Source organism: Haematobia irritans, chromosome 3 (genome assembly GCF_050003625.1).
Source record: "Haematobia irritans isolate KBUSLIRL chromosome 3, ASM5000362v1, whole genome shotgun sequence".
Lineage (NCBI taxonomy): Eukaryota > Metazoa > Arthropoda > Insecta > Diptera > Muscidae > Haematobia > Haematobia irritans.
The window spans coordinates 170,576,520-170,590,755 of record NC_134399.1 but is presented as its reverse complement, the minus strand read 5'-3'; positions in this window follow the sequence as shown (position 1 = coordinate 170,590,755).

The window sequence follows — 14,236 nt, the reverse complement described above, 5'->3', positions numbered from 1 at the left end:
TTAAGGAGATATGGCCAAAATAAGTTTTTCGTATAAAAATTTCAATTTTTCAAGGATTTTCATCAAAATTTTGATTTTTGAGGGGTGGTCACGAATTATCGTTCTTTTCGCTCTAGGACGCATATTTAAGGAGTAATGGCCAAAATAAGTTTTTCATGTGAAAATTTCAATTTTTCAAAGATTTTCATCAAAATTTTGATTTTTGAGGGGTGGTCACGAATTATCGTCCTTTTCGCTCTAGGACGCATATTTAAGGATATTTTCATTAAAATTTTGATTTTTGAGGGGTGGTCACGAATTATCGTCCTTTTCGCTCTAGGACGCATATTTAAGGATATATGGCCAAAATAAGTTTTTCATGTGAAAATTTCAATTTTTCAAGGATTTTCATCAAAATTTAGATTTTTGAGGGGTGGTCACGAATTATCGTCCTTTTCGCTCTAGGACGCATATTTAAGGAGATATGGCCAAAATAAGTTTTTCATGTGAAAATTTCAATTTTTTGAAGATTTTCATCATAATTTTGAGTTTTGAGGGGTGGTCACGAATTATCGTCCTTTTCGCTCTAGGACGCATGTTTAAGGAGATATGGCCAAAATAACTTTTTCGTATAAAAATGTCAATTTTTCAAGGATTTTCATCAAAATTTTGATATTTGAGGGGGTGGTCACGAATTATCGTCCTTTTCGCTCTAGTCATGTGAAAATTTCAATTTTTCAAGGATTTTCATCAAAATTTTGATTTTTGAGGGGTGGTCACGAATTATCGTCATTTTCGCTCTAGGACGCATATTTAAGGAGATATGACCAAAATAAGTTTTTCGTATAAAAATTTAAATTTTTCAAGGATATTCATCAAAATTTAGATTTTTTGAGGGGTGGTCACGAATTATCGTCCTTTTCGCTCTAGGACGCATATTTAATGAGATATGGCCAAAATAAGTTTTTCGTATAAAAATTTCAATTTTTCAAGGATTTTCATCAAAATTTTGAATTGTGAGGGGTGGTCACGAATTATCGTTCTTTTCGCTCTAGGACGCATATTTAAGAAGATATGGCCAAAATAAGTTTTTCATGCGAAAATTTAAATTTTTCAAGCATTTAATCAAAATTTTGATTTTTAAGGGGTGGTCACGAATTATCGTCCTTTTCACTCTAGGACGTATATTTAAGGAGATATGGCCAAAATAAGTTTTTCGTATAAAAATTTCAATTTTTCAAGGATTTTCATCAAAATTTTGATTTTTGAGGGGGTGGTCACGAATTATCGTCCTTTTCGCTCTAGGACGCATTTTTAAGGAGATATGGCCAAAATAAGTTTTTCATATAAAAATTTCAATTTTTCAAGGATTTTCATCAAAAGTTTGATTTGTGAGGGGTGGTCACGAATTATCGTCCTTTTCGCTCTAGGACGCATATTTAAGGAGATATGGCCAAACTAAGTTTTTCGTATAAAAATTTAAATTTTTCGAGGATTTTCATTAAAATTTTGATTTTTGAGGGGTGGTCACGAATTATCGTCCTTTTCGCTCTAGGACGCATATTTAAGGATATATGGCCAAAATAAGTTTTTCATGTGAAAATTTCAATTTTTCAAGGATTTTCATCAAAATTTAGATTTTTGAGGGGTGGTCACGAATTATCGTCCTTTTCGCTCTAGGACGCATATTTAAGGAGATATGGCCAAAATAAGTTTTTCATGTGAAAATTTCAATTTTTCAAGGATTTTCATCATAATTTTGATTTTTGAGGGGTGGTCACGAATTATCGTTATTTTCGCTCTAGGACGCATATTTAAGGAGATATGGCCAAAATAAGTTTTTCGTATAAAAATTTCAATTTTTCAAGGATTTTCATCAAAATTTAGATTTTTGAGGGGTGGTCACGAATTATCGTTCTTTTCGCTCTAGGACGCATATTTAAGGAGATATGGCCAAAATAAGTTTTTCATGTGAAAATTTCAATTTTTCAAGTATTTTCATCAAAATTTTGATTTTTGAGCGGTGGTCACGAATTATCGTCCTTTTCGCTCTAGGACGCATATTTAAGGAGATATGGCCAAAATAAGTTTTTCGTATAAAAATTTCAATTTTTCAAGGATTTTCATCAAAATTTTGATTTTTGAGGGGTGGTCACGAATTATCGTTCTTTTCGCTCTAGGACGCATATTTAAGGAGTAATGGCCAAAATAAGTTTTTCATGTGAAAATTTCAATTTTTCAAAGATTTTCATCAAAATTTTGATTTTTGAGGGGTGGTCACGAATTATCGTCCTTTTCGCTCTAGGACGCATATTTAAGGATATTTTCATTAAAATTTTGATTTTTGAGGGGTGGTCACGAATTATCGTCCTTTTCGCTCTAGGACGCATATTTAAGGATATATGGCCAAAATAAGTTTTTCATGTGAAAATTTCAATTTTTCAAGGATTTTCATCAAAATTTAGATTTTTGAGGGGTGGTCACGAATTATCGTCCTTTTCGCTCTAGGACGCATATTTAAGGAGATATGGCCAAAATAAGTTTTTCATGTGAAAATTTCAATTTTTCAAGGATTTTCATCATAATTTTGATTTTTGAGGGGTGGTCACGAATTATCGTTATTTTCGCTCTAGGACGCATATTTAAGGAGATATGGCCAAAATAAGTTTTTCGTATAAAAATTTCAATTTTTCAAGGATTTTCATCAAAATTTAGATTTTTGAGGGGTGGTCACGAATTATCGTCCTTTTCGCTCTAGGACGCATATTTAAGGAGATATGGCCAAAATAAGTTTTTCATGTGAAAATTTCAATTTTTCAAGTATTTTCATCAAAATTTTGATTTTTGAGCGGTGGTCACGAATTATCGTCCTTTTCGCTCTAGGACGCATATTTAAGGAGATATGGCCAAAATAAGTTTTTCGTATAAAAATTTCAATTTTTCAAGGATTTTCATCAAAATTTTGATTTTTGAGGGGTGGTCACGAATTATCGTTCTTTTCGCTCTAGGACGCATATTTAAGGAGTAATGGCCAAAATAAGTTTTTCATGTGAAAATTTCAATTTTTCAAAGATTTTCATCAAAATTTTGATTTTTGAGGGGTGGTCACGAATTATCGTCCTTTTCGCTCTAGGACGCATATTTAAGGATATTTTCATTAAAATTTTGATTTTTGAGGGGTGGTCACGAATTATCGTCCTTTTCGCTCTAGGACGCATATTTAAGGATATATGGCCAAAATAAGTTTTTCATGTGAAAATTTCAATTTTTCAAGGATTTTCATCAAAATTTAGATTTTTGAGGGGTGGTCACGAATTATCGTCCTTTTCGCTCTAGGACGCATATTTAAGGAGATATGGCCAAAATAAGTTTTTCATGTGAAAATTTCAATTTTTCAAGGATTTTCATCATAATTTTGATTTTTGAGGGGTGGTCACGAATTATCGTTATTTTCGCTCTAGGACGCATATTTAAGGAGATATGGCCAAAATAAGTTTTTCGTATAAAAATTTCAATTTTTCAAGGATTTTCATCAAAATATTGATTTTTGAGGGGTGGTCACGAATTATCGTTCTTTTCGCTCTAGGACGCATATTTAAGGAGATATGGCCAAAATAAGTTTTTCATGTGAAAATTTCAATTTTTCAAGTGTTTTCATCAAAATTTTGATTTTTGAGCGGTGGTCACGAATTATCGTCCTTTTCGCTCTAGGACGCATATTTAAGGAGATATGGCCAAAATAAGTTTTTCGTATAAAAATTTCAATTTTTCAAGGATTTTCATCAAAATTTTGATTTTTGAGGGGTGGTCACGAATTATCGTTCTTTTCGCTCTAGGACGCATATTTAAGGAGTAATGGCCAAAATAAGTTTTTCATGTGAAAATTTTAATTTTTCAAAGATTTTCATCAAAATTTTGATTTTTGAGGGGTGGTCACGAATTATCGTCCTTTTCGCTCTAGGACGCATATTTAAGGAGATATGGCCAAAATTAGCGTCCTTTTCGCTCTAGGAGGCATATTTAAGGAGATATGGCCAAAATAAGTTTTTCATGTGAAAATTTCAATTTTTCAAGTATTTTCATCAAAATTTTGATTTTTGAGGGGTGGTCACGAATTATCGTCCTTTTCGCTCTAGGACGCATATTTAAGGAGATATGGCCAAAATAAGTTTTTCGTATAAAAATTTCAATTTTTCAAGGATTTTCATCAAAATTTTGATTTTTGAAGGGTGGTCACGAATTATCGTTCTTTTCGCTCTAGGACGCATATTTAAGGAGATATGGCCAAAATAAGTTTTTCGTATAAAAATTTCAATTTTTCAAGGATTTTCATCAAAATTTTGATTTTTGAGGGGTGGTCACGAATTATCGTCCTTTTCGCTCTAGGAGGCATATTTAAGGAGATATGGCCAAAATAAGTTTTTCATGTGAAAATTTCAATTTTTCAAGGATTTTCATCATAATTTTGATTTTTGAGGGGTGGTCACGAATTATCGTTATTTTCGCTCTAGGACGCATATTTAAGGAGATATGGCCAAACTAAGTTTTTCGTATAAAAATTTAAATTTTTCGAGGATTTTCATCAAAATTTTGATTTTTGAGGGGTGGTCACGAATTATCGTCCTTTTCGCTCTAGGACGCATATTTAAGGATATATGGCCAAAATAAGTTTTTCATGTGAAAATTTCAATTTTTCAAGGATTTTCATCAAAATTTAGATTTTTGAGGGGTGGTCACGAATTATCGTCCTTTTCGCTCTAGGACGCATATTTAAGGAGATATGGCCAAAATAAGTTTTTCATGTGAAAATTTCAATTTTTCAAGGATTTTCATCATAATTTTGATTTTTGAGGGGTGGTCACGAATTATCGTTATTTTCGCTCTAGGACGCATATTTAAGGAGATATGGCCAAAATAAGTTTTTCGTATAAAAATTTCAATTTTTCAAGGATTTTCATCAAAATTTAGATTTTTGAGGGGTGGTCACGAATTATCGTTCTTTTCGCTCTAGGACGCATATTTAAGGAGATATGGCCAAAATAAGTTTTTCATGTGAAAATTTCAATTTTTCAAGTGTTTTCATCAAAATTTTGATTTTTGAGCGGTGGTCACGAATTATCGTCCTTTTCGCTCTAGGACGCATATTTAAGGAGATATGGCCAAAATAAGTTTTTCGTATAAAAATTTCAATTTTTCAAGGATTTTCATCAAAATTTTGATTTTTGAGGGGTGGTCACGAATTATCGTTCTTTTCGCTCTAGGACGCATATTTAAGGAGTAATGGCCAAAATAAGTTTTTCATGTGAAAATTTCAATTTTTCAAAGATTTTCATCAAAATTTTGATTTTTGAGGGGTGGTCACGAATTATCGTCCTTTTCGCTCTAGGACGCATATTTAAGGATATTTTCATTAAAATTTTGATTTTTGAGGGGTGGTCACGAATTATCGTCCTTTTCGCTCTAGGACGCATATTTAAGGATATATGGCCAAAATAAGTTTTTCATGTGAAAATTTCAATTTTTCAAGGATTTTCATCAAAATTTAGATTTTTGAGGGGTGGTCACGAATTATCGTCCTTTTCGCTCTAGGACGCATATTTAAGGAGATATGGCCAAAATAAGTTTTTCATGTGAAAATTTCAATTTTTCAAGGATTTTCATCATAATTTTGATTTTTGAGGGGTGGTCACGAATTATCGTTATTTTCGCTCTAGGACGCATATTTAAGGAGATATGGCCAAAATAAGTTTTTCGTATAAAAATTTCAATTTTTCAAGGATTTTCATCAAAATATTGATTTTTGAGGGGTGGTCACGAATTATCGTTCTTTTCGCTCTAGGACGCATATTTAAGGAGATATGGCCAAAATAAGTTTTTCATGTGAAAATTTCAATTTTTCAAGTGTTTTCATCAAAATTTTGATTTTTGAGCGGTGGTCACGAATTATCGTCCTTTTCGCTCTAGGACGCATATTTAAGGAGATATGGCCAAAATAAGTTTTTCGTATAAAAATTTCAATTTTTCAAGGATTTTCATCAAAATTTTGATTTTTGAGGGGTGGTCACGAATTATCGTTCTTTTCGCTCTAGGACGCATATTTAAGGAGTAATGGCCAAAATAAGTTTTTCATGTGAAAATTTTAATTTTTCAAAGATTTTCATCAAAATTTTGATTTTTGAGGGGTGGTCACGAATTATCGTCCTTTTCGCTCTAGGACGCATATTTAAGGAGATATGGCCAAAATTAGCGTCCTTTTCGCTCTAGGAGGCATATTTAAGGAGATATGGCCAAAATAAGTTTTTCATGTGAAAATTTCAATTTTTCAAGTATTTTCATCAAAATTTTGATTTTTGAGGGGTGGTCACGAATTATCGTCCTTTTCGCTCTAGGACGCATATTTAAGGAGATATGGCCAAAATAAGTTTTTCGTATAAAAATTTCAATTTTTCAAGGATTTTCATCAAAATTTTGATTTTTGAAGGGTGGTCACGAATTATCGTTCTTTTCGCTCTAGGACGCATATTTAAGGAGATATGGCCAAAATAAGTTTTTCGTATAAAAATTTCAATTTTTCAAGGATTTTCATCAAAATTTTGATTTTTGAGGGGTGGTCACGAATTATCGTCCTTTTCGCTCTAGGAGGCATATTTAAGGAGATATGGCCAAAATAAGTTTTTCATGTGAAAATTTCAATTTTTCAAGTGTTTTCATCAAAATTTTGATTTTTGAGCGGTGGTCACGAATTATCGTCCTTTTCGCTCTAGGACGCATATTTAAGGAGATATGGCCAAAATAAGTTTTTCGTATAAAAATTTCAATTTTTCAAGGATTTTCATCAAAATTTTGATTTTTGAGGGCTGGTCACGAATTATCGTTCTTTTCGCTCTAGGACGCATATGGCCAAAATAAGTTTTTCATGTGAAAATTTCAATTTTTCAAGGATTTTCATCATAAGGAGATATGGCCAAAATAAGTTTTTCATATAAAAATTTCAATTATTCAAGGATTTTCATCAAAATTTTGATTTTTGAGGGGTGGTCACGAATTATCGTCCTTTTCGCTCTAGGACGCATATTTAAGGAGATATGGCCAAAATAAGTTTTTCATGTGAAAATTTCAATTTTTCAAGGATTTTCATCAAAATTTTGATTTTTGAGGGGTGGTCACGAATTATCGTCCTTTTCGCTCTAGGACGCATATTTAAGGAGATATGGCCAAAATAAGTTTTTCATGTGAAAATTTCAATTTTTCAAGGATTTTCATCATAATTTTGATTTTTGAGGGGTGTTCACGAATTATCGTCCTTTTCGCTCTAGGACGCATATTTAAGGAGATATGGCCAAAATAAGTTTTTCATGTGAAAATTTCAATTTTTTGAAGATTTTCAGCATAATTTTGAGTTTTGAGGGGTGGTCACGAATTATCGTCGTTTTCGCTCTAGGACGCATGTTTAAGGAGATATGGCCAAAATAACTTTTTCGTATAAAAATTTCAATTTTTCAAGGATTTTCATCAAAATTTTGATTTTTGAGGGGTGGTCACGAATTATCGTCATTTTCGCTCTAGGACGCATATTTAAGGAGATATGGCCAAAATAAGTTTTTCATGTGAAAATTTCAATTTTTTGAAGATTTTCATCATAATTTTGATTTTTTAGGGGTGGTCACGAATTATCATCCTTTTCGCTCTAGGACGCATATTTAAGGAGATATGGCCAAAATAAGTTTTTCATATAAAAATTTCAATTTTTCAAGGATTTTCATCAAAATTTAGATTTTTTGAGGGGTGGTCACGAATTATCGTCCTTTTCGCTCTAGGACGCATATTTAAGGAGATATGGCCAAAATAAGTTTTTCATGTGAAAATTTCAATTTTTCAAGGATTTTCATAAAAATTTTGATTTTTGAGGGGTGGTCACGAATTATCGTCCTTTTCGCTCTAGGACGCATATTTAAGGAGATATGGCCAAAATAAGTTTTTCATGTGAAAATTTCAATTTTTCAAGGATTTTCATCTTAATTTTGATTTTTGAGGGGTGGTCACGAATTATCGTCCTTTTCGCTCTAGGACGCATATTTAAGGAGATATGGCCAAAATAAGTTTTTCATGTGAAAATTTCAATTTTTCAAGGATTTTCATCAAAATTTAGATTTTTTGAGGGGTGGTCACGAATTATCGTCCTTTTCGCTCTAGGACGCATATTTAAGGAGATATGGCCAAAATAAGTTTTTCATGTGAAAATTTCAATTTTTTGAAGATTTTCATCATAATTTTGATTTTTGAGGGGTGGTCACGAATTATCGTCCTTTTCGCTATAGGACGCATGTTTAAGGAGATATGGCCAAAATAACTTTTTCGTATAAAAATTTCAATTTTTCAAGGATTTTCATCAAAATTTTGATTTTTGAGGGGTGGTCACGAATTATCGTTCTTTTCGCTCTAGGACGCATATTTAAGGAGTAATGGCCAAAATAAGTTTTTCATGTGAAAATTTTAATTTTTCAAAGATTTTCATCAAAATTTTGATTTTTGAGGGGTGGTCACGAATTATCGTCCTTTTCGCTCTAGGACGCATATTTAAGGAGATATGGCCAAAATTAGCGTCCTTTTCGCTCTAGGAGGCATATTTAAGGAGATATGGCCAAAATAAGTTTTTCATGTGAAAATTTCAATTTTTCAAGTATTTTCATCAAAATTTTGATTTTTGAGGGGTGGTCACGAATTATCGTCCTTTTCGCTCTAGGACGCATATTTAAGGAGATATGGCCAAAATAAGTTTTTCGTATAAAAATTTCAATTTTTCAAGGATTTTCATCAAAATTTTGATTTTTGAAGGGTGGTCACGAATTATCGTTCTTTTCGCTCTAGGACGCATATTTAAGGAGATATGGCCAAAATAAGTTTTTCGTATAAAAATTTCAATTTTTCAAGGATTTTCATCAAAATTTTGATTTTTGAGGGGTGGTCACGAATTATCGTCCTTTTCGCTCTAGGAGGCATATTTAAGGAGATATGGCCAAAATAAGTTTTTCATGTGAAAATTTCAATTTTTCAAGTGTTTTCATCAAAATTTTGATTTTTGAGCGGTGGTCACGAATTATCGTCCTTTTCGCTCTAGGACGCATATTTAAGGAGATATGGCCAAATTAAGTTTTTCGTATAAAAATTTCAATTTTTCAAGGATTTTCATCAAAATTTTGATTTTTGAGGGGTGGTCACGAATTATCGTTCTTTTCGCTCTAGGACGCATATGGCCAAAATAAGTTTTTCATGTGAAAATTTCAATTTTTCAAGGATTTTCATCATAAGGAGATATGGCCAAAATAAGTTTTTCATATAAAAATTTCAATTATTCAAGGATTTTCATCAAAATTTTGATTTTTGAGGGGTGGTCACGAATTATCGTCCTTTTCGCTCTAGGACGCATATTTAAGGAGATATGGCCAAAATAAGTTTTTCATGTGAAAATTTCAATTTTTCAAGGATTTTCATCAAAATTTTGATTTTTGAGGGGTGGTCACGAATTATCGTCCTTTTCGCTCTAGGACGCATATTTAAGGAGATATGGCCAAAATAAGTTTTTCATGTGAAAATTTCAATTTTTTGAAGATTTTCAGCATAATTTTGAGTTTTGAGGGGTGGTCACGAATTATCGTCGTTTTCGCTCTAGGACGCATGTTTAAGGAGATATGGCCAAAATAACTTTTTCGTATAAAAATTTCAATTTTTCAAGGATTTTCATCAAAATTTTGATTTTTGAGGGGTGGTCACGAATTATCGTCCTTTTCGCTCTAGGACGCATATTTAAGGATATATGGCCAAAATAAGTTTTTCATGTGAAAATTTCAATTTTTCAAGGATTTTCATCAAAATTTAGATTTTTGAGGGGTGGTCACGAATTATCGTCCTTTTCGCTCTAGGACGCATATTTAAGGAGATATGGCCAAAATAAGTTTTTCATGTGAAAATTTCAATTTTTCAAGGATTTTCATCATAATTTTGATTTTTGAGGGGTGGTCACGAATTATCGTTATTTTCGCTCTAGGACGCATATTTAAGGAGATATGGCCAAAATAAGTTTTTCGTATAAAAATTTCAATTTTTCAAGGATTTTCATCAAAATTTAGATTTTTGAGGGGTGGTCACGAATTATCGTTCTTTTCGCTCTAGGACGCATATTTAAGGAGATATGGCCAAAATAAGTTTTTCATGTGAAAATTTCAATTTTTCAAGTATTTTCATCAAAATTTTGATTTTTGAGCGGTGGTCACGAATTATCGTCCTTTTCGCTCTAGGACGCATATTTAAGGAGATATGGCCAAAATAAGTTTTTCGTATAAAAATTTCAATTTTTCAAGGATTTTCATCAAAATTTTGATTTTTGAGGGGTGGTCACGAATTATCGTTCTTTTCGCTCTAGGACGCATATTTAAGGAGTAATGGCCAAAATAAGTTTTTCATGTGAAAATTTCAATTTTTCAAAGATTTTCATCAAAATTTTGATTTTTGAGGGGTGGTCACGAATTATCGTCCTTTTCGCTCTAGGACGCATATTTAAGGATATTTTCATTAAAATTTTGATTTTTGAGGGGTGGTCACGAATTATCGTCCTTTTCGCTCTAGGACGCATATTTAAGGATATATGGCCAAAATAAGTTTTTCATGTGAAAATTTCAATTTTTCAAGGATTTTCATCAAAATTTAGATTTTTGAGGGGTGGTCACGAATTATCGTCCTTTTCGCTCTAGGACGCATATTTAAGGAGATATGGCCAAAATAAGTTTTTCATGTGAAAATTTCAATTTTTCAAGGATTTTCATCATAATTTTGATTTTTGAGGGGTGGTCACGAATTATCGTTATTTTCGCTCTAGGACGCATATTTAAGGAGATATGGCCAAAATAAGTTTTTCGTATAAAAATTTCAATTTTTCAAGGATTTTCATCAAAATATTGATTTTTGAGGGGTGGTCACGAATTATCGTTCTTTTCGCTCTAGGACGCATATTTAAGGAGATATGGCCAAAATAAGTTTTTCATGTGAAAATTTCAATTTTTCAAGTGTTTTCATCAAAATTTTGATTTTTGAGCGGTGGTCACGAATTATCGTCCTTTTCGCTCTAGGACGCATATTTAAGGAGATATGGCCAAAATAAGTTTTTCGTATAAAAATTTCAATTTTTCAAGGATTTTCATCAAAATTTTGATTTTTGAGGGGTGGTCACGAATTATCGTTCTTTTCGCTCTAGGACGCATATTTAAGGAGTAATGGCCAAAATAAGTTTTTCATGTGAAAATTTTAATTTTTCAAAGATTTTCATCAAAATTTTGATTTTTGAGGGGTGGTCACGAATTATCGTCCTTTTCGCTCTAGGACGCATATTTAAGGAGATATGGCCAAAATTAGCGTCCTTTTCGCTCTAGGAGGCATATTTAAGGAGATATGGCCAAAATAAGTTTTTCATGTGAAAATTTCAATTTTTCAAGTATTTTCATCAAAATTTTGATTTTTGAGGGGTGGTCACGAATTATCGTCCTTTTCGCTCTAGGACGCATATTTAAGGAGATATGGCCAAAATAAGTTTTTCGTATAAAAATTTCAATTTTTCAAGGATTTTCATCAAAATTTTGATTTTTGAAGGGTGGTCACGAATTATCGTTCTTTTCGCTCTAGGACGCATATTTAAGGAGATATGGCCAAAATAAGTTTTTCGTATAAAAATTTCAATTTTTCAAGGATTTTCATCAAAATTTTGATTTTTGAGGGGTGGTCACGAATTATCGTCCTTTTCGCTCTAGGAGGCATATTTAAGGAGATATGGCCAAAATAAGTTTTTCATGTGAAAATTTCAATTTTTCAAGTGTTTTCATCAAAATTTTGATTTTTGAGCGGTGGTCACGAATTATCGTCCTTTTCGCTCTAGGACGCATATTTAAGGAGATATGGCCAAAATAAGTTTTTCGTATAAAAATTTCAATTTTTCAAGGATTTTCATCAAAATTTTGATTTTTGAGGGGTGGTCACGAATTATCGTTCTTTTCGCTCTAGGACGCATATGGCCAAAATAAGTTTTTCATGTGAAAATTTCAATTTTTCAAGGATTTTCATCATAAGGAGATATGGCCAAAATAAGTTTTTCATGTGAAAATTTCAATTTTTCAAGTATTTTCATCAAAATTTTGATTTTTGAGGGGTGGTCACGAATTATCGTCCTTTTCGCTCTAGGACGCATATTTAAGGAGATATGGCCAAAATAAGTTTTTCGTATAAAAATTTCAATTTTTCAAGGATTTTCATCAAAATTTTGATTTTTGAAGGGTGGTCACGAATTATCGTTCTTTTCGCTCTAGGACGCATATTTAAGGAGATATGGCCAAAATAAGTTTTTCGTATAAAAATTTCAATTTTTCAAGGATTTTCATCAAAATTTTGATTTTTGAGGGGTGGTCACGAATTATCGTCCTTTTCGCTCTAGGAGGCATATTTAAGGAGATATGGCCAAAATAAGTTTTTCATGTGAAAATTTCAATTTTTCAAGTGTTTTCATCAAAATTTTGATTTTTGAGCGGTGGTCACGAATTATCGTCCTTTTCGCTCTAGGACGCATATTTAAGGAGATATGGCCAAAATAAGTTTTTCGTATAAAAATTTCAATTTTTCAAGGATTTTCATCAAAATTTTGATTTTTGAGGGGTGGTCACGAATTATCGTTCTTTTCGCTCTAGGACGCATATGGCCAAAATAAGTTTTTCATGTGAAAATTTCAATTTTTCAAGGATTTTCATCATAATTTTGATTTTTGAGGGGTGTTCACGAATTATCGTCCTTTTCGCTCTAGGACGCATATTTAAGGAGATATGGCCAAAATAAGTTTTTCATGTGAAAATTTCAATTTTTTGAAGATTTTCAGCATAATTTTGAGTTTTGAGGGGTGGTCACGAATTATCGTCGTTTTCGCTCTAGGACGCATGTTTAAGGAGATATGGCCAAAATAACTTTTTCGTATAAAAATTTCAATTTTTCAAGGATTTTCATCAAAATTTTGATTTTTGAGGGGTGGTCACGAATTATCGTCATTTTCGCTCTAGGACGCATATTTAAGGAGATATGGCCAAAATAAGTTTTTCATGTGAAAATTTCAATTTTTTGAAGATTTTCATCATAATTTTGATTTTTTAGGGGTGGTCACGAATTATCATCCTTTTCGCTCTAGGACGCATATTTAAGGAGATATGGCCAAAATAAGTTTTTCATATAAAAATTTCAATTTTTCAAGGATTTTCATCAAAATTTAGATTTTTTGAGGGGTGGTCACGAATTATCGTCCTTTTCGCTCTAGGACGCATATTTAAGGAGATATGGCCAAAATAAGTTTTTCATGTGAAAATTTCAATTTTTCAAGGATTTTCATAAAAATTTTGATTTTTGAGGGGTGGTCACGAATTATCGTCCTTTTCGCTCTAGGACGCATATTTAAGGAGATATGGCCAAAATAAGTTTTTCATGTGAAAATTTCAATTTTTCAAGGATTTTCATCTTAATTTTGATTTTTGAGGGGTGGTCACGAATTATCGTCCTTTTCGCTCTAGGACGCATATTTAAGGAGATATGGCCAAAATAAGTTTTTCATGTGAAAATTTCAATTTTTTGAAGATTTTCATCATGATTTTGATTTTTGATGGGTGGTCACGAATTATCGTCCTTTTCGCTCTAGGACGCATGTTTAAGGAGATATGGCCAAAATAACTTTTTCGTATAAAAATTTCAATTTTTCAAGGATTTTCATCAAAATTTTGATTTTTGAGGGGGTGGTCACGAATTATCGTCCTTTTCGCTCTAGTCATGTGAAAATTTCAATTTTTCAAGGATTTTCATCAAAATTTTGATTTTTGAGGGGTGGTCACGAATTATCGTCATTTTCGCTCTAGGACGCATATTTAAGGAGATATGGCCAAAATAAGTTTTTCATGTGAAAATTTCAATTTTTTGAAGATTTTCATCATAATTTTGATTTTTTAGGGGTGGTCACGAATTATCGTCCTTTTCGCTCTAGGACGCATATTTAAGGAGATGTGGCCAAAATAAGTTTTTCGTATAAAAATTTAAATTTTTCAAGGATATTCATCAAAATTTAGATTTTTTGAGGGGTGGTCACGAATTATCGTCCTTTTCGCTCTAGGACGCATATTTAAGGAGATATGGCCAAAATAAGTTTTTCATGTGAAAATTTCAATTTTTCAAAGATTTTCATCAAAAT